Source organism: Hyperolius riggenbachi, chromosome 7, assembly GCF_040937935.1.
Source record: "Hyperolius riggenbachi isolate aHypRig1 chromosome 7, aHypRig1.pri, whole genome shotgun sequence".
Classification (NCBI taxonomy): domain Eukaryota; kingdom Metazoa; phylum Chordata; class Amphibia; order Anura; family Hyperoliidae; genus Hyperolius; species Hyperolius riggenbachi.
In genome coordinates, this window is record NC_090652.1 from 40,101,543 (window position 1) to 40,127,989 (window position 26,447).

At 45.9% G+C, this 26,447-nt stretch overlaps 2 protein-coding genes and 1 pseudogene across 7 annotated transcripts in view; 2 read left to right on the forward strand and 1 right to left on the reverse strand.

Annotated features, from left to right (window-relative positions):
- Positions 1-25,943, reverse strand: part of LOC137525486 (histone H1-like) — an 88,199-nt gene extending 62,256 nt beyond the window's left edge. For 5 of the 6 annotated variants that reach the window (XM_068246605.1, XM_068246604.1, XM_068246597.1 and 2 more), the window contains exon 1: positions 6,734-6,938. The gene's annotated coding sequence lies outside the window, so the exon portion shown is untranslated. Of the gene's footprint in view, positions 1-6,733; positions 6,939-19,336; positions 19,410-25,873 lie in introns of those variants that run through there. The other variant, XM_068246598.1, reaches the window with a different exon arrangement.
- LOC137525985 (uncharacterized) lies at positions 1,645-4,026 on the forward strand (annotated as a pseudogene).
- Positions 25,944-25,988: 45 nt separating the features above from the next.
- The window catches only part of LOC137524267 (nuclear factor 7, ovary-like), a 63,942-nt gene continuing 63,483 nt past the window's right edge, over positions 25,989-26,447 (forward strand). The window contains exon 1 of the mRNA XM_068243939.1: positions 25,989-26,097. The gene's annotated coding sequence lies outside the window, so the exon portion shown is untranslated. The remainder of the gene's footprint in view (positions 26,098-26,447) is intronic.

Sequence of the window (26,447 nt, forward strand, 5' to 3'; positions counted from 1 at the left end):
TCTGGATACAGGTAATTGGGTAACGACACTCTATTCTGTCCTGGATCTTGCATTGCTTTGAACTTTGTGTATATGTAAACAAGCCACTATACAATCCAGCCTAAATGAGTCTGGACAGTTGGAAGCTAACACAGGAATGTTTGAAGTTTACATATGACAGCCTGCTGGAAGTGTTTTAAAATCTCTGAAAGATCAAAGGTGGGACAGGAAAAACCTTTGAAGTTTGCATATCACAGTATATGACAAGCATTCTGTGCAAACCTTCAGAGGCAGGTTGGATTTGTACCCCCAGGCCCCAAATGAGCCTATAAGAACCCGCACAGGTCCTTCACAACTTGTAGCTCCTCGGAGATAGCAAAGACGCTAGAGCTGCCCCGACTACTGGTCTGAAGCTACGTTCTCCTGCAAACAACACTCTGTATATGTTGGTAACGTTTATTTCCCTTTTATTTCTGCAACTTGTCTTGTTGTGTATCTTTGTAACTTTTATTTTGTAATTTTTACTTTTTTGTAAATCTTTTGTATATATTATTTTCTGCATTGTTCCACTTTTTTCTGGAATATTAAATCGTTATTTAATAAGTTTGACTTCTGCTGTACTAAGCTAACGCTCATAGCCTAGAAGAGTCTGCAGTGTAACTTGCGTTACAAAGTCAGTGCCTGATTGTGCTTGCTACTGTACGATTGTACTGTCTGTGTGTGTGCGTGTCATTCCCGTATTCGGCCTAAAGCGCAAAGCTGACCTGAATATGAAAACGCAGATTGCGTGCAGATCACTCAACAGCAGAGTGGAAGTGTCTAGCGGCAGCTAGTGTTGGCAGTGAGAAGTGTTTGAGGGGTCACAGCCGTGTGTTAGCTCGACAAAGGCTGCTTCCCCTCTCGATCTGGTCAAACCCGCAGTCGGGAACCGTATACGCAGGCGTGCCGCGGGGCCGGTTCCTGACATAATTGGCTGGCAGCGGTGGGATCGTTTAGTACATTAGTACGCAGTTTACCTCGCTATTCTGAGTACTAAGGGCTGGAAGCTTGCTAGAAGCGACTAGCTTACAGAAGTCTTCTCAGTGCAGAATCTATATACTTTTTTTCTCACAAAGGTACACACTTGGCACCTTGCTTCCCCTCCCCCTTTTTTTCTTTTTATTTGGCAATACAATGGCGCAGAAAACAACCAGCTATAAGAAACAGAATCAAAACGACTTAATCAACCTGTGTGAGCACAGAGGCATCGAGACGGTGAGAGGCCAGACTAAGGAGCAGTTAGTTCGTGCCCTCGAGGAGTATGATGAGGCAGAGCAAGCCCGTGCTCCAACACCAGCAGATGCAGCTCACAACACAGCAGAGAAGGAATCGCTCCCGCCACAGAATGCGAGTGGAGATGATGTCCTGGATGATCCACCGAACACGGAGATGACATCTCTGGAAGCTGACCTAAAGCTACTAGGCTTGGCTGATCCCGAACTGCGCCTGAAGCTGATCCTGGAACATCGGCAAGCAGAGAGGGAAATATGACAAGCCAAGAGGGAACAAGCTGAACGGCAACACCAGCTGGAGCTGGCTAAAGTTCAGCAGCAGAACCGGTCAGCTGGACCCGCAGAATGCGAAGGTGAGCAAGTCCACAGAATCCCCCTGGATAAGTTCCCCGCTATGGACAAGGACTCTGACATAGACACTTTCTTACAGGGGTTTGAAAGGACTTGTCGTCAGTATTGGGTACCCTGAGAGCAGTGGGCCAGGTATCTCACACCAGGGCTGAGAGGCAAGGCCCTGGAGGCGTTTTTGAATCTCCCCCAGGAGGAAGAAGCAGACTTTGAGGCAATTAAGCAAGCCATCATTAAGCGATACCACCTCACGCCAGAGGTGTATCGCAAACGTTTCAGGACAGTGCAGCTAGATCCTAACGACAGTTACCTGGATCATGCTTGCAACCTGCGCACTGCCTTCCAGCAGTGGTTAAAAGGACTGACAGTCAAAACCTTTGATGCCCTGCAGGAGCTGATGATAAAAGACCAGTTCCTCCACACTTGTCCTGTTGAGGTCCAGCTGTTTGTGCTGGACCGAGAGCCAAAGACTGTGGATGAGGTCGCGAAAGTCGCTGATTCCTACACAGCCCATCGAGCATCCCAGTCCTGGAGGACTACAACACCCAGCTCGTGGGGAGAACAGATCGCTAAACCTGCTTCACCCATCACCTAGAGGAGGCAAGCACCGCTGTCTCCTGGATTCAAGCAACCAACCACTGACACCCGGAAATGCTTTGTATGTGACAGGGTGGGTCATATTAGCATGATTTGCCCAGAGAGGAAGAGGGAGGCCCAAAAATCCAGTGAGGCCTCAAACCCCAGTGAAGTCCAAACTGCTTTGTGTGCTGCCAGAAATGCCACTGGCTATGCCGAGAATCTGCAACCTGTCATGGTTGGGGATACAGCTACCACCGGCCTGAGGGACACTGGAGCAGAGGTGACTGTAGTGCACCCCCAGCTTGTGAATCCAGAGGAGTACATTCCTGGCAAGACTATGGCTGTCAAAGGAGTTGGGGGTGTCAGCCCAGCCATACCCACTGCATGGGTTCACCTGGACTGGGGTGCCGGCAGTGGAATGAGAAAAGTGGGGGTAACTGATGTCATCCCCACAAACGTTTTGTTGGGTACTGACCTGGGGCAGTTAGTGGCCCAGTATGAGCCTACTCCAACCCCCGTGGAGTCCGCCTCCCCAGCAGAAGTTCAGGACTATTGCAAGGTACTGTTTGATAACTCTGTGCAAGTGGGGGGTGCTGGTGAGTCTCCAGGGGTTAAGGACTGTGTGCTAGGAGCCAGCCCTAGTGAGTCTCCAGTGCCCAGGTCTGGAGTGGGACATGTTGATACAGAGAATGCAGAACCTGATGATGTCATTTATGACGCACGGACTATCGAGGCAATCGATGCAGGAACTGTTGATGCTACTTGTGGAGTGCTGAGTAGCAATGTGTATAATGCTGCAGATAATGTTGATGTTGTATGTGATGTTCTAAATTACAATATGTGCAGGGCTGATAATGTTGATATCATATGTGTCGTGCTACATAATGATGCTTGTCATGTGGACACTCCGTCAGCTGCAAGAGTACCCAGCAGTGTTCGCTGGGCTGCAGCAGATGAACTGCCCACTGAAGGGGCAGACGGCACCAGGCCAGATCTTTCCCCTTCAGATGTTTTTGAGAGCAAATGTATGAGCAATGATATGTGTGATGCGGACACTCCCTCCACTGCAGTGGTAACCAGCAGCGCTAGCGGGTCGGCAGCAGAGGGACTGTCTGCTGCAGTGGCAGATGTTGCCGGGTCAGCGGCGTCCGCTTCAGAACCGGGCCCTGAGGGCCCAGGAGCCTCTCAGTTTGCAGCCTCCCTGGCATGCGTGAAAGGCAGCACTGAGCTCGCTGGGGCTGTTCGATTTGACAGCCGCCTGGAAGAGCTCAGGGGTCTGGCCAGCAGGTCACCAGCTGGGAGGGGCAGGCTGAGAGGGTTCTGAGAAGTTATTCCCTCTGAGCTGTCCGAAGTGGAGGAGGCAGACCGGCAGATAATCGTTCCCCAAAGGTGACTGTCGGAACCCTTCCCCAGCTGCAGCCCTGTCTCTATGGTCGCGAATTCATGGTCGTCCCGGACCATCATTCCCCTGGTTGGTTTCGTCAGGTTGCCAGGGGCAACGACACATTGCAGCAACCTGGCCTAGTTTTCCAGCCGTGTAGCTTGGAGCTAACTGCCAGGTGGGGAATCCGCGGGAGAATGCTAAGGAATTACCCCACCAGGCCAGGCCGGCAGTGTAGGCGCTGGCAAGGTGATTTATGGGAGTCACCTCCCAGCACCATTCTAAAGAGGGGAGGAGTGAGTATATATGTGATGATGATGATATGTACGGTAATATGCAGAACATAGAAGCCATATTTTTCATTTTGTGTCATGTGTAGGGCTGAAGGAAGCTGCTACTTTGAGCTTCTGTATTCAGTTCCTCTGGAAGTTGGACGCTGCTAATTGGATCTCCTGTAGGCCAGAATAGTACATTTGCATCTGAAGGTGAACGCTTGTGAACAGTAGAGCAGGACCTGCTAAATGTAATTGCCTGTATGCCAATGACACTACATTTGCATTCGGTTCCTCTGGATACAGGTAATTGGGTAACGACCCTCTATTCTGTCCTGGATCTTGCATTGCTTTGAACTTTGTGTATATGTAAACAAGCCACTATACAATCCAGCCTAAATGAGTCTGGACAGTTGGAAGCTAACACAGGAACGTTTGAAGTTTACATATGACAGCCTGCTGGAAGTGTTTTGAAATCTCTGAAAGATCAAAGGTGGGACAGGAAAAACCTTTGAAGTTTACATATCACAGGATATGACAAGCATTCTGTGCAAACCTTCAGAGGCAGGTTGGATTTGTACCCCCAGGCCCCAAATGAGCCTATAAGAACCCGCACAGGTCCTTCACAACTCGTAGCTCCTCGGAGATAGCAAAGACGCTAGAGCTGCCCCGACTACTGGTCTGAAGCTACGTTCTCCCGCAAACAACACTCTGTATACGTTGGTAACGTTTATTTCCCTTTTATTTCTGCAACTTGTCTTGTTGTGTATCTTTGTAACTTTTATTTTGTAATTTTTACTTTTTTGTAAATCTTTTGTATATATTATTTTCTGCATTGTTCCACTTTTTTCTGGAATATTAAATCGTTATTTAATAAGTTTGACTTCTGCTGTACTAAGCTAACGCTCATAGCCTAGAAGAGTCTGCAGTGTAACTTGCGTTACAAAGTCAGTGCCTGATTGTGCTTGCTACTGTACGATTGTACTGTCTGTGTGTGTGCGTGTCATTCCCGTATTCGGCCTAAAGCGCAAAGCTGCCCCGAATACGAAAACACGGATTGCGTGCAGATCACTCGACAGCAGAGTGGAAGTGTCTATTATTATTATTATTATTTAGTATTTATATAGCGCCGACATATTACGCAGCGCTGTACAGAGCATATATAGTCTTGTCACTAACTGTCCCTCGACGGAGCTCACAATCTAGTCCCTACCATAGTCATATGCCTATATTGTGTAGTGTATGTGTTGTAGTTTACGGCCAATTTAGGGGGTGAAGCCAATTAACTTATCTGTATGTTTTTGGATTGTGGGAGGAAACCAGAGTGCCCGGAGGAAACCCACGCAGACACGGGGAGAACATACAAACTCCTTGCAGATGTTGACCTGGCAGTGCGAAGTGTTTGAAGGGTCATAGACGTGTGTTAGCTCAACTAAGGCTGCTTCCCCTCTCGATCTGGTCAAACCCGCTGCCTCTATTGCCGGTACCGGGTCCCGTCACTTCCGCCGGACGCGACCAGTTGTACGCATGCGCAGGGGCTCCCTCCGGCTTTGTACGCATGCGCCTGTGCAGTACGGAGGGAGCGCAGTGCGCTTGCATCGACTGGCTCGACTGGCGGAAATTACTGGACCCGGTACCAGCGATAGAGGCAGCGGAGGATGGCGGCGTGGGAGCAATCCAGGCTTATGGAGCTGGAGGAAGCCCCAGGTATGTATAAATCTATTTCTTCTACGTTTCTGGTTCTCTTTAAGCTATCTTAAGACCTTCCCCCCATCATAATAAAGGTGGCCACACACGATACAATAAAATGATCCGATTTTACAGCAATTCGATAAAAACGATCGGATCTCCAGAAAAAAATCAAAAGCTTTTTTTTCATTCGACTGAAAAACACGATCGGATTTCCCGTTTTTTTCAATTTTTATCGAACTGGAATGCCAGATATTTTTCTTCAATCTTTCTAAAGATTGTATGGTGTGTGTTAGATTGTCATTTTATTAATATACACCCTAGCAATTTTCTCTGATTTTCCAATCATTTTTATCATAATTGGGGACAAAATTGAACATAGGTGTGTGGTACATTGGTCAGATTTTTGAAATGTTACAATCAGTCAGAAACATTTATTGCAATTGTTAAATTGAACAGATATTTTAAAAATTGAATGGTGTTTGGCCACCTTAAGGCTCAACACACACCATACAATCTTGGTTGTTCAATCTTACCACTTTCATGTAGTATAAGAGCTTATCCAATCAATCATTCAAGGTATTTTCATTCTATTTGCCCTTATACTACATAGATTTGGTAAATCTGTACAACCAAGATTGTATGGTGTGTGTTGAGCTTAAAGAGACTCCGTAACAAAAATTACATCCTGTTTTTTATCATCCTACAAGTTCCAAAAGCTATTCTAATGTGTTCTGGCTTACTGCAGCACTTTCCACTATCACAGTCTCTGTAATAAATCAACTTATCTTTCTCTTGTCAGACTTGTCAGCCTGTGTCTGGAAGGCTGCCAAGTTCTTCAGTGTTGTGGTTCTGTGATGCATCTCCCCCCTCCAGGCCCCTTTATGCACACTGCCTGTGTATAATGATCTCGAGATACAAAAGGAAGGCTGTATACAGCCTGCTTGTGTATGGATGTATTTTCTATGTGTGGACATACTGTACATCAACCTACTTCCTGTTTTGGTGGCCATTTTGTTTGTTTATAAACAAACTTTTTAAAACTGTTTTTAACCACTTTTAATGCGGCGAGGAGCGGCGAAATTGTGACAGAGGGTAATAGGAGATGTTCCCTAACGCACTGGTATGTTTACTTTTGTGCGATTTTAACAATACAGATTCTCTTTAAGGAAGAGCCCTCCTCACCTCCTCTCCCCTCCCCCAAATTGCCATACCTATCAGTGTGTTCCACAAATCTCTGGTGTCAGTGGTGGTCCCCCTCTAAATGAAATCGGCAGCCTGGCTCCTTGTCACAGTCTTCTTCAGCAGCACAGCTCGCAAATCTCCCGCCTGCCAGCCTGTGGACTGTACTATTATGCAGTTCTGGTGTACCTGCAACTCATATCCCTCTGCATTATGCAAGTGTGTGGCTGATCACTGTATTGCTGCTCTGCATCTAGCTCACACATAGGTGTTCCCGGAATGGGACTATTTTGTTGCCACCTCTAACAACACACCACCTTGCCTGAAGGGCAGCATTCCTGTGGAGCCTAATTACTGTCTAATACTTTGTCAGGTACACAGCACTGCTTTAAATGCAGTTACTCACACGTGTAAGTTGCATTCTTAGGAACGCCCGTACCGTGTCTTTCGTCCTTATCACACCTGCAGAGAAACTTCATTCTATCAACAACTAAACAGTATCGAGTACTGTCATTACCGAGGAAAAAATAAACAATGAGGGGACAGACATATGTGGCAATAATGACAGCAGAATATTTATTCACGCGTGTGTAACGTGACCTAGCTATGATGTAAGCAGATGTACAAAAGTTTCAGTTTTCCTGAGACGTGTAGAGGTATGTTGTTGATTTTTCTCTGTTGATATTTCATATTTTGCAGCTCACCCATGTTCTGTGTATATGTTACGGCCAGAACCCGAAGTTTGGCCACTTCTAGTTCTGGCCGGCCACTTCGGGTTCTGGCCGGCCAATGCGCGAAGTGGCCGCTGCGCTGAGGCCAATGTTAGAAATGGAATGATTCCTCTGACATGAATGTATCTTCTGGCCGCAGCGCAGCGGCCAAACGTATAACAACTTAGTTCATTTAATGTAATTCAGCCGGCGGCAATGTAACAATTCAAGCCGCCGGCTTTTTCTCTGCCTCTCTCTCCTCCTCTTATGGGCAGCAGGCAGGGACATGCGTGTCCCCGGGAGTCGTTCGTCGCACCAGGAAAGCAGAGTGGGGAGGCTGCAGACATCGCTTCTGCCAGCACCCGCTCTGCAAGAATGGCAGGATTCCCTGCTGCGACGAACGACTCTGGGGGGACACTCCTGTCCCTGCCCGGCTGCCCATAGGAGAGAGCGAGAGAGGCGGGGGGGGGGGGGGGCTGCGGCCAGAAGATACATTAATGTCAGAGGAATCATTCCATTTCTAACATTGGCCGCAGCGCAGCGGCCACTTCGCACATTGGCCGGCCAGAACCCGAAGTGGCCGGCCAGAACTAGAAGTGGCCAAACTTCGGGTTCTGGCCGTAACATATATACATAGCTCCCAACTGTCCCTCTTTTGGAGGGACAGTCCCTCTTTGGGGACCCAGTCCCTCTGTTTCTTCCTTATTTTTCCCTCTTTCAAGACCGATGTACAGATCTATGTAAACATATGTATTTTTCTACTGAAAAGTGTGTTTCACTGACTAAACTTTATCCCCATCAATAAAATTGTTTGTTTTTCTTCATTTTAATATTTAAAATAGGAAATATAATGATACGTTGGCGTAGCGATAGGGGGTGCAGTGGTTGTGACTGCACCAGGGCACTTGGGCCCTAAGGGGCCCTCCCTGGTTATACTGTATATACTCACGTATAAGCCTAATTTTTTAGCATAAAAATGTGCTGAAAAGTTACCCCATTGACTTATATACGAGTCAATCAGGGGCGGCGCCAGGGGGGTGCAAGGGGGTGCTCGAGCACCCCCTAGAATTGTCCAAGCACCCCCTGGAGTGAACTGACTTCAGGCGTCTAAAAGACGCCAAGTCAGTTCACACAGCGGCAGCACGGAGCAGCAGGCAGGGCTACGGTAAGATGGCCGCCCGGAGCCCTGTTCTGCAGACTTCGAGTCTGCAGTGCATGGCTTCGGGCGGCCATTTTCCCGTAGCCCTGCTCTCTGCATGCAGGCAGGAAGTCTCGTCGTGACGTCGGGAAGGAAGAGGATCGTGGGCGCGCGGGCGCTGCGCGCCACAATGAGGTCGGGACTCGGGACAGGAGGTCGGGAAAGAAGGTCTTCTGGCTGTAGGTGAGTAAATGGGTTTTTCTTTTCTTTTTCAGGTGATGCTGATTGTGCATATTGGGGTCATATCTGCTACGGATTGTGCATATTGGGGTCATATCTGCTACGGATTGTGCATATTGGGGTCATATCTGCTACGGATTGTGCATATTGGGGTCATATCTGCTACGGATTGTGCATATTGGGGTCATATCTGCTACGGATTGTGCATATTGGGGTCATATCTGCTACGGATTGTGCATATTGGGGTCATATCTGCTACGGATTGTGCATATTGGGGTCATTTCTGCTACCGATTGTGCATATTGGGGTCATTTCTGCTACTGATTGTGCATATTGGGGTCATTTCTGCTACCGATTGTGCATATTGGGGTCATTTTGCTACCGATTGTGCATATTGGGGTCATTTCTGCTACCGATTGTGCATATTGGGGTCATTTCTGCTACCGATTGTGCATATTGGGGCCATTTCTGCCACCGATTGTGCATATTGGGGCCATATCTGCTACCGATTGTGCATATTGGGGCCATATCTGCTACCGATTGTGCATATTGGGGCCATATCTGCTACCGATTGTGCATATTGGGGCCATATCTGCTACCGATTGTGCATATTGGGACCATATCTGCTACCGATTGTGCATATTGGGACCATATCTGCCACCGATTGTGCATATTGGGACCATATCTGCCACCGATTGTGCATATTGGGACCATATCTGCTACCGATTGTGCATATTGGGACCATATCTGCTACCGATTGTGCATATTGGGGCCATATCTGCTACCGATTGTGCATATTGGGGCCATATCTGCTACCGATTGTGCATATTGGGGCCATATCTGCTACCGATTGTGCATATTGGGGCCATATCTGCTACCGATTGTGCATATTGGGGCCATATCTGCTACCGATTGTGCATATTGGGACCATATCTGCTACCGATTGTGCATATTGGGACCATATCTGCTACTGATTGTGCATATTGGGACCATATCTGCTACCGATTGTGCATATTGGGACCATATCTGCTACCGATTGTGCATATTGGGACCATATCTGCTACCGATTGTGCATATTGGGACCATATCTGCTACCGATTGTGCATATTGGGACCATATCTGCTACCGATTGTGCATATTGGGACCATATCTGCTACCGATTGTGCATATTGGGACCATATCTGCTACCGATTGTGCATATTGGGACCATATCTGCTACCAATTGTGCATATTGGGACCATATCTGATAACGATTGTGCATATTGGGGTCATTGGACGTGTTTTTTGTTAAAATCTGCTCACATTACGTGTATTTTCTTGAGAAAACCTGCACAATTATGTGAATTTTCTGGGAAAAGGGTCACCAAAACTTGGGCCCTCTGTCTTTGCGTTGCACTTTTAAAGGGAACCCGAGGTGAGAATAATATTGAGGCTGCCATATTTATCTCCCTTTAAGCAATACCAGTTGCCTGGCTGCCGTGTTGGTCCTCTGCCTCTAATTCTTTCAACCATAGACCCTGAACAAGCATGCAGCAGGTCAGGGGTTTCTGACAATATTGTCAGAACTGACAAGATTAGCTGCATGGCTTGTTTCTGGTGTAATTCAGTTCACTACTACAGCCAAATAGATCAGCAGGGCTGCCAGGCAACTAGTATTGTTTAAAAGGAAATAAATATGGCAGCCACCATATCACTCTCACCCTGGGTTCACTTTAAATTACAGTTAGCCCCGCCCTCATCCGGTCATGACCACGCCCATTTTTTGTTTCCAGTACAGGAAGTGTTAAGAAACTCCAGTTGTTATCTATGCAAATAGCCATTGAGTTCTACCACTTTGAAAGTCGCAGAGAGCTCTGACTCCTGATTAGGTTATCTCAGTGTGATGAATAGCGGAAAAGCCGCCGCGTGTTCTGGCAGTAAGGCGGTTTGTCCGCGTCAGCATGCGTCTGGGTTATCTGGAACTAAAGGTGCACATGGGAAGGATGTCGTGGGGGCCGCCGCATGTTCCGACGGTAAGGCGGCGGATTCCGCGTCCAGTGCGGCGGTTTCCCCGCAGCAACATGTGCCTGGGCTGTCTGGACCTAGTAGTGCACACAGATGGAGAGCTACGCGCGCGCTGCAAGACAAGCTCTTTATACCAGTAGGAGGAAGATCAGCTGATCAGGGCAGTCAGCTGATTCCTGCTTAGTCAGTGATTGGTTGATGGGAGCTGGGCGGCGCTGTGGGGCGCTTTACTATATATCTCCTGCTGTTCAGTTGCTGGTTGTCTGGCGTTGCGAATGCCTATGTGTTAGCACTCAGACCCTAGTCAGATCCTTCAGTGTGGTGGAACCAGGAGGACCTGGGAATCCACACTTAGCCAGTTACTTTATATCATCTGTGTTATTCTCTAGCATAGTTCCAGGGTGTTAAGATCACGGCCCTCACACCCCAGACTAGGAATACTGTATCTCATCTGTGTTATTCTCTAGCATAGTTCCAGGGTGTTGAGATCACGGCCCTCACACTCCAGACTAGGAATACTGTATATCATCTGTTATTCTCTAGCATAGTTCCAGGGTGTTAAGATCACGGACCTCACACCCCAGACTAGGCCTAGTTCTGATATCTGTTATGACCTGTAGCTTTCTTGACTATTCTTCTGATCTCTGATTTGGTACCTTGCATATCTGATACACTGTTGCCGACCTGGCCTGTCTGACCTTCCGGCTGTCACCCCCCCCCCCCCCCTCAGGGTGGCCAGCCTGCCCGCAGGGGTCCCCTGCTCTACAGAGGGGACACTGCTCCTTATCAGTCAGGGACTCCCTCTCCAGGTGTCCTTGACTGCAGTAGAGTCTTCTCTACTTATTTGACCACCTGCTACCCCGGTGGTCCAAAGGTTACTGTTGCACCAAAACACTTACACACTCAGGTGTCTAGAGGTTAGACATATTTGATTATTGGCGATTCTGCAGATCCCCAATAATCAGGTATATCTGTATTCTTGGGGATACTGCAGATCGCCAAGAATCAGATTCTCTCTCTGGTTGCTGACACCTATCGTTACACTCAGCTGTATTGTGTTTTTCTTTTGCAGAGAATAGTTCAGGACATGTCAAAAGTTCACTGCCTGTTCTTTAAAAACATTTTGAATGCTGAGTAATGTGTAAACTGCAAATATTAGAGAATGATGCAATGTTATAAAAAAAAAGCTGTACAACTGAAAATAAAAATATGAGAATATTTTTTTTTGTTACCAATGTTCTAGTAATTACCCCGACTACACAACCAATTCATTATATCATCATTTTTTTTTCGCTTCAGTGTCTCTTTAACAAACTGTTCCTTATCCCCTTTTTACACCTCTGACACTATGATTGTGCTTAGCAGGTTTTGGTGGGCTGTATCAATTGTTCTGTATAGAGTGCTTGGGGGGCCCAATGCAAAACTTGCACTGGGCCCCATAGCTCCTTAGCCACGCCACTGTAATGATGATAGAAAGGACCAGTGTGGTTTGAATGATAAAACTACATCTTTTGATTCTGAATTCTTTGTGATATGCTTGACGAGGGGTGGGGGCGTGGCTAGAGGTGTGGCAGAGGCGTGTCTTAGTGTACCTCTTTCTTATCTCAAAAAACTCGGAGGTTTGTATATATGCTTGCCTATAGTTGTTACGTAGTAGGGATACAGTGAAGCACCGCTTCTTTATTATTAACCACCCTGGCGCTCTATTAAGATCGCCAGGGCGGCTGCGGGAGGGTTTTTTTTTTATTAAAAAAAAACTATTCCATGCAGCCAACTGAAAGTTGGCTGCATGAAAGCCCACTAGAGGGCGCTCCGGACGCGTCATTCTGATCGCCTTCAGCGATCAGAATTAACAAGGAAGGCCGCAATGAGCGGCCTTCCTTGTTTTGCTTACCTCGTCGCCATGGCGACGAGCGGGGTGACGTCATGGACGTCAGCCGACGTCCTGACGTCAGCCGCCTCCGATCCAGCCCTTAGCGCTGGCCGGAACTGTTTGTTCCGGCTACGCTGGGCTCGGGCGGCTGGGGGGACCCTCTTTCGCCGCTGCACGCGGCAGCGATCAGGTAGCACACGCGGCTGGCAAAGTGCTGGCTGCGTGTGCTGCTTTTTATTCCATTGAAATCGGCCCAGCAGGGCCTGAGCGGCACCCTCCGGCGGTAATGGACGAGCTGAGCTCGTCCATACCGCCAAGGAGGTTAAAGAGCATTAATACCACTGATGGTGCCGGTCTGATACCTTTTTGCCTATAGTTGTTAAAAATTAACAATATTATCAATTTCTAATGACCTTTCGTAACGGTAAACCTTGTGAGTTTCAGTTCAGCATGGCAGACTTTCAAAGAGTTAATATTCAAACTAAAATTGCTCGAAGCCTGTAGATGTCCCTTTTATTCTTGTGCACTGCATAAGATTATCTGTACTGTAGGGGGTCATTGGTTCCTGTTACGCTCTGGCTAGGAACACAGAGAAAAACACTGCTTATGTAGAGAGTTGGTGAATCCTGTAAATAAACCTAGTTTCAGCTATCCTGCTTCCATGACTACTGAACACAACACATTGGTGACAAGGATGGCTCTTCTGGCTTTACAGCAGCCTGCACCATTTCTTCTATACCCGTGTGAGCCTGCAGTGCACTTCACCGCTTGGGTTTGGATGTTTGAGAATTACATTATTGCTGCAAACGAGAATGTTTTACTTGGTGCTAGAAAGCGCATTTTGCTAATTCACTGTTTGGGAGCAGAAGGGTAATGTATAATCTACACTATACAGGTGAAACTTGAAAAATGAGTATATCGTACAAAGTCCATTTTTTTTTCAGTAATTCAACTGAAAAGGTGAAACTAATAGAAGAAATAGACTCTTTACATGCAAAGCCTTTATTTGTTGGAATTTAAAAGTTATTGGGAGTCATTTAAAAAAAAAATCTCAGACCATTAGAAGTAGTTTAATGAAGTGAGAACTGAATCATAAGTTTTGTCTACTAGCATTACAGGTGAAACTCGAAAAATTAGAATATCGTGCAAAAGTCCATTTATTTCAGTAATTCAAAGGACAACTGAAGTGAGAGGTATATGGAGGCTGCCATATTTATTTTCTTCTTAACATTGGGCTTGATTCATCAAGCAGCGCTGCTAAAGCAGCACAGCTTAATGAGCCGTAATGCGCCCTATGCACACCTTATATAGCAGTGCTCGCTGCCATGTAAGGAGTGTGCCTTCCTTAGTTACGGGCATTGCTTCCTCAGCAATACGCATAGCATTAACTGCGGGTGGCCCTGCTTCTGTGAGCATAGCAATGTAAATTAATACAGTAGCGGCCGCGAGTGAGGTATTGCTGTAGCGATACTTTACAGAAGCAGGGCCACCCGCAGTTAATGCTATGCGTATTGCTGAGGAAGCAATGCGCGTAGCTAAGGAAGGCACACTCCTTACATGGCAGCGAGCACTGCTATGTAAGGTGTGCATAGCACCTGTGCTGCTTTATAAAGCCCAATACCAGTTGCCTGCCTGGCAGCCCTGCTGATATATTGGGCTGCAGTAGTGCCTGAATAAAAGCAGTAACAAGCATGCAGCTAATCTAATCTAAGGTCTGACAATAATGTCAGAAACACCTGATCTTCATGCTTGTCCAGGATCTACAGCTGAAAGTATTAAAAGCAGATAATCAGCAGGAAAGCCAGGCAACTGGTATTGCTTATTTAAATGGAAATAAATATTGCAGCCTCAGTATCCCTCTCACGTCAGTTGTCCTTTCAACTTACAGGGTGCAATAGGAACCCTTTGCAGGTGTTTTGAATTAATTAGCTGATTAGAGTCTGACACTTTGAGCTGAGAATATTGAACATTGCTGCCAATGCAACAAGGGGACCTGTAGTTTATCCATTTCAATGGCTGGCTTTTGTATTCCCGGGTCTCGGTGTGTACTGCTTCTACCCAGAAATAGAGATGTCGTGAATATCAAATTTTCCATTTGTGAACAGCGAACACGAATTCCCGCAGACGTTCGCGAATGGGCGAACCACCATAGACTTCAATGGGCAGGCGAATTTTAAAACCTACAAAGACTGTTTCTGGCTATAAAAGTGATGGAGAAGTTGTTTCAAGGGGTCTAACACCTGGAGGGGGGCATGCCAGAGGGGGATCCATGCCAAAAGTCCCACTAAAAATGACGAAGTTGATGCAGAGTCGGGTTTTAATCCCTAAAGGGCAGAAATCACATTGCATTGCTACATTTGAGGAATAAAGTGCTGCTTTTAAATGTCCTGGAGTGGTACTGTGCCCGCCCTGCACTTAATGCAGCCACAACAGCAGTAGTGTGCACAGCTCTGAGTGTCAGTGGGCTGTGGAGTGTCACACACACAGAAATGCAAAAGTACTACCAGAATACAGTGAAACATAATGCGCTGGAGTGGTACTGTGCCTGCAACGTAATGTGGCTACAATATAGCAGTCGTGCACACAGCTCTGGATGTCAGTGGGCTGAAAAGTGTCACACACCAAAAAACAAAACAAAACAGGAGACCGATGTACTAGCCCTATTTGGGGTGCTTTCACGGCAAGTAGACAGTGACAAACAAAAACACAGGCCTAGCTAATGCTTTCCCTAACTGCAGCAGCTCTCTGACCCTGCTTTCACTATCACTGCAGCCAAGCAATGTGTTCAAAATGGCTGGCGCAACTGCGTTTTCATAGGAAGGTGGGGGGTCCAGGAGGGGGTACTAGCTGATTGCCTGCCGATACGAACAAGCATTTTTCGCCAGGAACTGTCCGCCGGCGAACAGTTCAGGCCATCTCTACCCAGAAACAGTAATATTGTGTAATTAAGGGCTCATTTCCACTATCGCGAATTCGCATGCGTTTTTCGCATGCAAATTCGCATAGCAATGCAAGTGAATGGGACTGTTTCCACTTGTCAGGATTCCTTTGCGTTTTTCTGTGCAGAAAAAATTCGCATGGCAGAGCCATCAGAATTCGCATACCGCATACCGCTATGCGAATCGCATACAATGCATTTAATAGGAAATTCGCATGAGGTTTGGGTATGCGAATTTTAATGCGAATTCGCATAGAAACAATGGAAAAGCCCACCAGCACTGCCATGGTTAAATTCGCATACATCGTCATGCGTGCGAATTCGCATGAACATTCGCATGGGCCCGCATGCGAATTTCGCACCCGCATGCGAATTTTTACCGCGGCGATTCGCACTGCACAAGTGGAAATGCAGCCTAAAATGTTTGTGCTAGTATTATGCACTAATTTCAACTGTGTTGTATTTTTTTTCTACATTTCTTGCATTAGAACATTCCTTCAGCTTTCTCCATTACGAGTTTTGGATGGGACAAACCACTTTTCAACGCATAGGTATTTCAACATAAAAGTCGCTGTGGACAAAGCTACAGCCACTGTATATGCTGTTTCCCAAGGGGAAAAAAAAGACGGAAAGAAGCTTCTGATGCCTTCTGGATTAAAGGAAACCAGAGAAGGGATAAGGAAAAAGATTTTATACATACCTGGGGCTTCCTCCAGCCCCATCCACCTGGATCGTTCCCACGCCGCCGTCCTCCGTTGCCCGCAGCGATCCCGTCACTGACGTCATCGGAGCCAGCCTGCGCAGGAGAAGTGCGCCCTCTACGTATCTCTCCAGCGGCTGGAGAGATATGCAAACAGTGCACTTCTCCTATGCTAGACTGGCTCTGACTGACGGAAGTGACAGGACCCGTTACTGAAGCTGCGGGCAGCGGAGGATGGCGGCGTGGGAGCGATCCAGGCGGATGGGGCTGGAGGAAGCCCCAGGTATGTATAAAATCTTTTTAATTTTCGTCTCTGGTTCACTTTAACCACTTCGCATCCAGACCTTGTTTTCCCACTTATTGACCAGAGCAGTTTTGACAGTTTAGCTATGTCCCTATTTAATCAGAAATAACGTTATCCCTACTTATGACACAGAAATGAAATATATATTGTTTTTTTTTCAAGACAAACTAGGCTTTCATTGTATGCCATTTTTTCCCTCAAACAATTTTGTTTTCTATGAATTTTAATAGGAAAACAAAGAAAAAAAATAGAAAAAAACATTTCTCAGTTTTACCAATTCCAGTTTAAAATAAAAAGTGCTACTGTAGATAAAAAACACAAATTTTGTTTGGCTATTACGGCTTATCACAAAACTTATATTGTGTTCCTGTCACAGTTTATGGTGAAGATAATTGATTCTGAAATAATGCTACAGAGTGTGTTTTTCACTATGAATGAGAAAATACAAGTATTTTTAATAGTAAAAATCAATCTTATTAGCTCAGGAAACTTATATTCCCATTCACCAATTAGTCCTGCATCAGATATTGCCAGAAATGTACACAGGAGCGAGCCCAATCCTGCACAGCACTGCTTCTGGACAGGTCAGTAGATCTACTGACCTGTGGCTTAGATGAAGTCCCAGAGGACGTATATCTACTGACCTGTGGACGAAGTGGTTAAGCATCACTTTCCAAACTGCTTGGGTGCAATTGATGGCGAGCATGTTAGAAGTGTAGCCCTCCTTGCAGTGGAAACTAGTTTGTTAATTATAAGACGTACTTGTGTTTGGCATTGCTAGCCATTGCAAATGCAGAACATCGCTTCTTGTGGACGTTGGCCCGTATGGAAACAGTAGCAACTGTACTATCTTTAACAATTTTAAATTAGGAAGATTGATCAGCCACTTGGATCTTCCACATCCAACACCACTGCCTGTATGTTGCAGGCATGTGATACTAACCATTTAATGGGGGAAAAAACTTGCAGGGCAACTAAATAGCCCAAATGAGTTCTTTACCTACCAACCTGATAATCAGGCAATACATAAGAATGTTAATAGTTTATAGGTAGAAAAATAAAAATTAGACAATAAAGTGAACTCGAGACGAACCTCAGGGAAAAAAAAAAGATACTTACCTAAGAAAAAGTAAGCCCCTGGATCCTGCCCTCCTGAAATTTTCAACCACGCTCCATGCATGAGTGTGGCCGTGCTGCATGTGCGCGAGTATGGCCCCGCCTGCTCAGTAATGCAGGGCCAATTGTACCTGCACTTGTGTATGAAGAGGATCGCAGTTGCGATCAGAAGTCTTGTTGGATTTCTTTTGGGGGTCCGACAGCGGCAACGATGGTCCAGAGGATGGCGTGGGAAACCTCTGTAGGATCCTGCAGTGGCTTCCTTCTTCTTACGTAAGTACCTGTTTTTGACCTGAGGTTCGTCTCTGGTAAACTTTAAATGATACAAACCAGTTTTCATATTTATCTCCTCTTTCCTCTTCTAATCCCATTAAGATGGCCATACATCAGGCTAGTTGGCTGCCAATCGACCATCCAATTTGATAATTACAGTATTATTGTAGGAAAATCAGTGCCACCAAGAGAATGCCTGATCGATGAAGCAACCAATTTAAGGGTGAAATTGGTCACATGCATCAACTGGACATGTTGCTAAAGATGTCGGGCCTGCGTGGTTGACCGGGTACGGTCTGGTAATGGCGAGTGATATCAAGATGAGCAAAGGAACCCTTGATGATGTCCCCCCATTGTAAAATGTGCTGCCCCCCCCCGTGCAGTATACTTCTTCTGTCCGTGTCCACTGCTGGCTCCGGGCTCCTTCTGCAATCCGCATACACTTCGCTCCACATGGTTGCCGGAGTAAGGTGGGCACATGTGTGATATCACACGTGGGGCACGTGTATGCAGCTTGTGGGCGGACCCTGGAGCCAGCGGCAGACACAGACAGGTAAAGTATACTGTGCCAGGCACCGGGGGGCACATTTTACATTAGGGGCCTGCGAGGCAGCGGTTGCTGCAATCGATCGAGAGTTGGCATGCGGTGTATGGGCAGGCGACAGATCTCTCTAATCAGATTCGATCAGAGAGAGATTTGTCTTGGTTGAATCTGCCCATCATCACTACATGTATGGCTTTACTAGCACTGGAGATAAAGAGAAACATTCTTTCCCAGTTTGGGCTCTGGCGTAGGGTTGGGAAGTCTGAGTGTAGTGTTATTATTGTTGTATTTCCCGGTCTAAAACCCACTTATTACTAATTAATAGCCGCATTTAAAGTGTTGATTTAACTTTCAAATCAATTGTCTTTTTGTAGCGCCTTATCACCTTTATAATCCATGCAATTTGGGGGATTGTAGCATGTATGCGGGCATTGCTATTAGCTAAAACGCTTTTCTGTGATCATTTCCGTGATCACGGCCATGAATTTCCGTGATTGCCTCATTCACAGAAAAAATCCGGGTCGAATTCGTGAGTCCGTTTCAAATCCGGAAATTAATCACAGAATTTCCAGATTTTTTTTTTCAATCACAGCCGAATAGTCGAATCTGTGATTGGGGGGTATCCGAGCATCACTGCAGTATTCAAAAAAAAAAAAAAATTTATAAAAATATTTAATTTATCAATGCTAGGGTCCAAAAAAATTGGATTTTTTTCCATGTTGATTTCAACATACTGTATCTTAGAAAAATAACATATTGTATGGACAACAACAATCACTGCAATGCGATACTCACCCTTTCTTCTATAGTCAGTCTTCTCTGTTGACCTGGTTGTGTTGTACTGCTGGATGCGTGAGCCATGGCAAATCTATTTGAAGCATACAAATATATACATATAGCTTATTTTTACAATTTGTGGTAAATGTATTTTTTTTTTCTTTTAAGAAACTTGGCAAGAGACAAAAACACAGTATAGCCATGTAACCCAATCCACTTAGAATATGCTTCAGCAGAGCCATCTTTGATTGGGTCAGTGTTTGCATCATTGTTCCAATATTGGTTATTCAGTTAAATTAAATTAAAAGGGGGAATACACTCTCAAAACTAAAATTTCAGCAACTACTCTTAGTTAAATAAAAGAACATTTCAAAGTATTCCTAAGCCTAAAAAGATTTATTTTCACTGCAGGTAGCAGTACAAGATAGCTTATCTCTGGCTCGTCGGCAAATGTAATCATTGCCAGCTGACAATCCTATGCTTGTGTCTTCACTTTGCAGCGCTGCACTATAATAAAATGTTGTTATAGTGCAAATGATGACAAAAATACACTTCAGTCATAAGAAAACTTTATTGGTGTAAATGTAAAAGTACACTTAGGCCCTGTTCACATTATAAATCGCCAGCGCTATCACAAGCGCCGAGTGATTCATTGAGAGTTTTCTAAAGCGTTTTTCCCTGCGTTTTGCGCTTAGAAAAATCGCTTTTGTATGCACTTTTGCTGAGCAGTTCGTCAGGAAGTGAACTCTTTGAGCCAGAAATGAATAAATACAATGTACAGGGAGTGCAGAATTATTAGGCAAATGAGTATTTTGACCACATCATCCTCGTTATGCATGTTGTCTTACTCCAAGCTCTATAGGCTCGAAAGCCTACTACCAATTAAGCATATTAGGTGATGTGCATCTCTGTAATGAGAAGGGGTGTGGTCTAATGACATCAACACCCTATATCAGGTGTGCATAATTATTAGGCAACTTTCTTTCCTTTGGCAAAATGGGTCAAAAGAAGGACTTGACAGGCTCAGAATAGTCAAAAATAGTGAGATATCTTGCGGATGCAGCACTCTTAAAATGGCAAAGCTTCTGAAGAGTGATCATCGAACAATCAAGCGTTTCATTCAAAATAGTCAACAGGGTCGCAAGAAGCGTGTGGAAAAACCAAGGCGCAAAATAACTGCCCATGAACTGAGAAAAGTCAAGCGTGCAGCTGCCAAGATGCCACTTGCCACCAGTTTGGCCATATTTCAGAGCTGGAGTGCCCAAAAGCACAAGGTGTGCAATACTCAGAGACATGGCCAAGGTAAGAAAGGCTGAAAGACGACCACCACTGAACAAGACACACAAGCTGAAACGTCAAGACTGGGCCAAGAAATATCTCAAGACTGATTTTTCTAAGGTTTTATGGACTGATGAAATGAGAGTGAGTCTTGATGGGCCAGATGGATGGGCCCGTGGCTGGATTGGTAAAGGGCAGAGAGCTCCGGTCCGACTCAGACGCCAGCAAGGTGGAGGTGGAGTACTGGTTTGGGCTGGTATCATCAAAGATGAGCTTGTGGGGCCTTTTCGGGTTGAGGATGGAGTCAAGCTCAACTCCCAGTCCTACTGCCAGTTTCTGGAAGACACCTTCTTCAAGCAGTGGTACAGGAAGAAGTCTGTATCCTTCAAGAAAAACATGATTTTCATGCAGGACAATGCTCCATCACACGCGTCCAAGTACTCCACAGCGTGGCTGGCAAGAAAGGGTATAAAAGAAGAAAAACTAATGACATGGTCTCCTTGTTCACCTGATCTGAACCCCATTGAGAATCTGTGGTCCATCATAAAATGTGAGATTTACAAGGAGGGAAAACAGTACACCTCTCTGAACAGTGTCTGGGAGGCTGTGGTTGCTGCTGCATGCAATGCTGATGGTGAACAGATCAAAACACTGACAGAATCCATGGATGGCAGGCTTTTGAGTGCCCTTGCAAAGAAAGGTGGCTATATTGGTCACTGATTTGTTTTTGTTTTGTTTTTGAATGTCAGAAATGTATATTTGTGAATGTTGAGATGTTATATTGGTTTCACTGGTAAAAATAAATAATTGAAATGGGTATATATTTGTTTTTTGTTAAGTTGCCTAATAATTATGCACAGTAATAGGCACCTGCACACAAAGATATCCACCTAAAATAGCTAAAACTAGAAACAAACTAAAAACTACTTTCAAAAATATTCAGCTTTGATATTATTGAGTTTTTTGGGTTCATTGAGAACATGGTTGTTGTTCAATAATAAAATTATTCCTCAAAAATATCACTTGCCTAATAATTCTGCACTCCCTGTATTTATTCATAAAAGTGCTTGGGCACTTTAGACCCCCCAAATCCCAGGGCAAACATCCACCACTATCTTGGGCGTGGATTGTGCTGCCCTGAAAGGCAGAGCTTTCTGCTGTAGCTCTGCCTCTACTGACGTCAATCGCCGTGCGGATCCCCGCCTCTCCCCTGCCCCTCTCTGTGAAGGAAGATTGAGAGGAGCGGGAAGAGGCGGCGATCAGCAGCGATTGTGTGAGAAAACGCGGAAGCACCGCCGCATGCACCTCTAGCAGGGCGGCGGGTTCCGCGTCCAGCGCGGCAGCTGATGCAACTGCTCACTCGTCTTTGTGTCTGCCTGAACGCGGAGGTACCGCCGCATGCGCTGGTGGCATGGCGGCGGATTCCGCGTGCAGCGCAGCGGGCATTTCACAACAAAGTTCTGGTATGGCTGGGAGCTGTAGTCCACATAGGTTTAGGTGGACGCGCGCGCTGGAAGAGCTTTATGTCAGTCAGTGGGGGATCAGCTGACCAGGCTGGTCAGCTGACGCCAGAAACAGTTGCCATTGGTCCAGCACTTGGGGGAGGCGCTGGAGTGCGCTGAACTATATATACTGGTGACTGGGCATTTGCTGGTTGTCTGCCGTTGCGATCACTACGTGGTAGCACTCAGACCTTTTGTCAGTATCTGTGTTATTTGCTAGACCAGTTTCCAAGGTGTTGATGACCAAGGAGCTCACACCTTAGTCTAGGAATCCTGTTACCATCTGTATTATTATCTAGACCAGTTCCGGGGTGTTGATGATCTAGGAGTTCACACCCAAGTCTAGGCATTGTTGATTATTTGTTATGACCTCCTGCTTTCCTGACCACTCTTCTGATCTCTGATTAGGTACTTCGCTAGATCTGATACTCTGTTGCCAAACTCTGCTAGTCTTAGGATTCCGCTTCTGTCTCCTGTCTCTGTACTTTATCTGTCTGTGTATTGACGACCTGGCCTGTCCGACCTCGAGAACTATCTTCCCTGTTGGGAGATAGTTCCCAGTCCTGTTAGTGACACTGCCCATTGGTGTCACTCACTCTCTGATCCTTCCCACTCTCAGCCTGGCTCCGCCCCTTGGGGAGCATCAGACCAGTGGAAGGAACCCGTTCTCTAAGCAGTATCTCGTGCTGCCTAGCACCCTCTACTCGGGTGCTCTCTTCAAAGTATACGGTTGCATCAAACACTCATATTACTCAGGTGTCCAGAGGTTAGAGATATATCTGATTATCGGTGATACTGCAGATCATCAATAATCGGGTATATATCTGCATTCTCGGTGATACTGCAGATCACCGGTAATCAGATCCTCTCTGTGTTACACCGATCGTTACAGATTGACATCAGTAGAGGCAGAGCTGCAGCTGAAAGCTCTCCCTCTTTCAGGAAGCGCCGGCCGGATTGCCCACCGAGGATTTGGGGGGTCTAAAGCCATCATTTTGCGGCGGGGATGCAGCGGTTTACATCTAATGAGAGTACTGAAGCGAACTAGGAGGTAAAAATAGCAATTTTTGTTTGCTTCAGTCTCTTTTTAAACAAAAAACATTTCTTTGTTACAGCTGATATAAATTCTAAAATAAATCTGCACTGTTTCTACTTCCTGATTCATGGAAGCAGACATATTGTTTACATCCTGTGCTTTTAAATGGGCTTATCTGTCATCTCTGCCATTAGCAGTCTGGTGACACGGGAGAGATCAGATTACAACTTGTGATTAGACACAGATGAGGGGGGTATTAGACAGGCTAAACTCTCTAAATACATACAGGGTGCATTTCTCTGTGTTTTCCTTCTGTCCTGTGCAAGAGTTCAGGTCTGCTTTAAAAAGGGAAACTGGTGCCAAAGGGAGCTATCAGTGAAAAAGAGTGGCTACAGTAAATGGATGAAACACATGTAAGAGGGGGCTGCACGTGGAATCAGAGAAGGCTGCTGTACATGGATGATACACATGGAAGAGGGGGCTGCACGTGGAATGGGAGGGGCTGCTATACATGGATGATACACATGGAAGAGGGGGCTGCATGTGGAATAAGAGGGGCTGCTATACATGGATGATACATGGAAGAGGGGGCTGCACATGGAATGGGAGGGGCTGCTATACATGGATGTTACACATGGAAGAGGGGGCTGCACGTGGAATGGGAGGGGCTCCTATACATGGTTGATACACATGGAAGAGGGGGCTGCACGTGGAATGGGAGGGGCTGCTGTACAGGGATGATACACATGGAAGAGGGGGCTGCACATGGAATGGGAGGGGGCTGCAGTACATGGATGATACACATGGAAGAGGGGGCTGCACATGGAATGGGAGGGGGCTGCAGTACATGGATGATACACATGGAAGATGGGTCTGCAGTACATGGATGATACACATGGAAGAGGGGGCTGCACGTGGAATGGGAGTAGGCTGCTGTACAGGGATGATACACATGGAAGAGGGGGCGGCACATGGAATGGAAGGGGCTGCAGTACATGGATGATACACATGGAAGAGGGGGCTGCAGTACATGGATGATACACATGGAAGAGGGGACTGCACATGGAATGGGAGGGGGGCACCTCACAACATACATGGCCTAGGGGCACAAAAACTATAAATCCGGCCTTGGACATGCTAGACAAAGTATCATATGTCTAACTAACATATAAGATATTTGTAGTGTAACGCATAACTGGGCTTTTCTCTATCTACTCAACAATCATATATTTTAGGTTTTCGAGGAAAATATTCTAAAATGTCATAATTAACTTGTGATGGACAGGACTGACTGACTGACTGGCCTGGCTGACCAGGTTTATTAAAATTGCTGAAAGGAACCTGACTGACTGGACTGGCTGTATAGGTCAACTTGACTGGCTGACAGGACTGCATGACTGGGAAGCATGGTGGACAGCACAGTGGTGTAGTGGTTAGCCCTCTCGCCTTGCAGTGATGGGTGCCTGGTACGAATCCCAGCCAGGGCACTGTCTGTGTGGGTTTCCTCTGGGCACTCTGATCTCCTCCCACATCCTAAAAACATACAGATCAGTTAATTGGCTTCCCCCTAAATTGGCCCTACTATACATACAGTACACTACACAATACATACATAGACATATGACTATGGTAGGAATTAGATTGTGAGCCCCTCTGGGGGACAAGAATATAATCTGTACAACGCTACAGGAGATGTTGGCGCAATATTAATAATAATAATGGCTGGAATAGATGACTTACAGGCATGACAACTTTGACACAGGTAAAAAGGGTGCCGGAGGTGCCCTGTTAGAAATGGCACCACCACAGGCGGCGATGTTAAAAGCTCCAATTAGAGGCTATAAATAGTAATTCGAAAACCATAAAGTTTACCTGTCAAAAAAAAAAAAAAAGAGTGGTAATTTGGGTTCCGGGAGGCGTCCGAGGTTTGGAACCGCTATTTACTGTTTATCGTTACTGTTTAGCCGTTTATATTCGCTATTTACTATTTAAAGCCGGAAATTGTGACTTCTAACCTTGCCACATATGGTGGCAAAAATATTGGGGTTAGGAATAGAAAGCGGGGTCTTTAGCGTCAGGAATGTGGGGGATCCTTAGGGGTTATGATTAGGCATGGTGGGGGGATGGGCTAAGTTTAGGACTGGGGGGTAGGAGCTAAAGTAAAGGACCACTATAGTGGTCTTAGTCATGGCAGCGCTGCGTAATATGTTGGCGCTTTCTAAATACAATGAATAAAATAAAATGGCAGGTAGAGGCAGGGTTCTGAGTGATACTAGGGTTAGATAAGGTCATAGTAAGGTATTGCTAAAGAGTACCAATATTTTACTATCGTAATTAAGTAGTAGAATATCGGTAATTTTACCAATATTCTACTAGCGACTTCCATTACTGGAATGGCTGACAAGAGTGGCTGCCTGCCCTTACTGGACTGCCACAACAGGACTGGCTTATAGGGCATGTTAACTGGACTGGCCTTACTAGACTGGCTAACAGGACTAGCTGCCTGCTCTTACTGGACTGCCTAAAATGACTGGCTGCCTGCTCTTACTGGACTGCCTTCCCTTTGTGAAGTGCCTGCTCTGGACTGCCTTCCCTTTGTGAACTGCCTGACAGGACTTGTTGCCTGCCCTAACATGACTAGCTGAGTAGTCTAGAGGGGAGAGAAGACAGAATGAGAATAAATTATTGTTTCATCGGGGGAAATTGAGGATAAAACTGATTAAAGCGCGCCTGCTAAACCTCATAGTAGTGAGAGGCGCTTTAATTCCTTCTCAGCAGCACGAGAGGACATTCTGAGCATGCGCAGAGCTGCTCTTGCCTGTCTGCACTCTGCATAGACAGTGCAGGAAGTGTGTGCAGCCTCTGTGACCCGGAAGTAGTTCCGGGGCCATCTTGAATGAAAAGTACTCGTTTTCTAAAGGAAATAAAAAAGAGAAGAAACAGTGACGGAGCAGTGCACACAGGTACAGGGGGTTTAGGGAGGAATACGTATATGTATATTTATACAGCAGTGCACGGAACCTGGCCAAGTAGATTACCATGTGAGCAGTTTACTAGATCAGAATTGGTCATACATTGTATGCTCACATGGCCAGGACTTGGGGACTGAGATTACTATAGCTTACTATATCATATCTCCCAACTGTCCCTCTTTCTCCCTCATTTGTCCCTCTTTCTATGTAAATATATATAATTATCTACTAAAAAATGTGTATGATTGACTCTAAACTGTATTACCATCCTTTTAAATTGATATATTACTAATTTTAAATCGTTAATATGAAGCAGGATAGAAAGGACCAGTGTGGTTTCA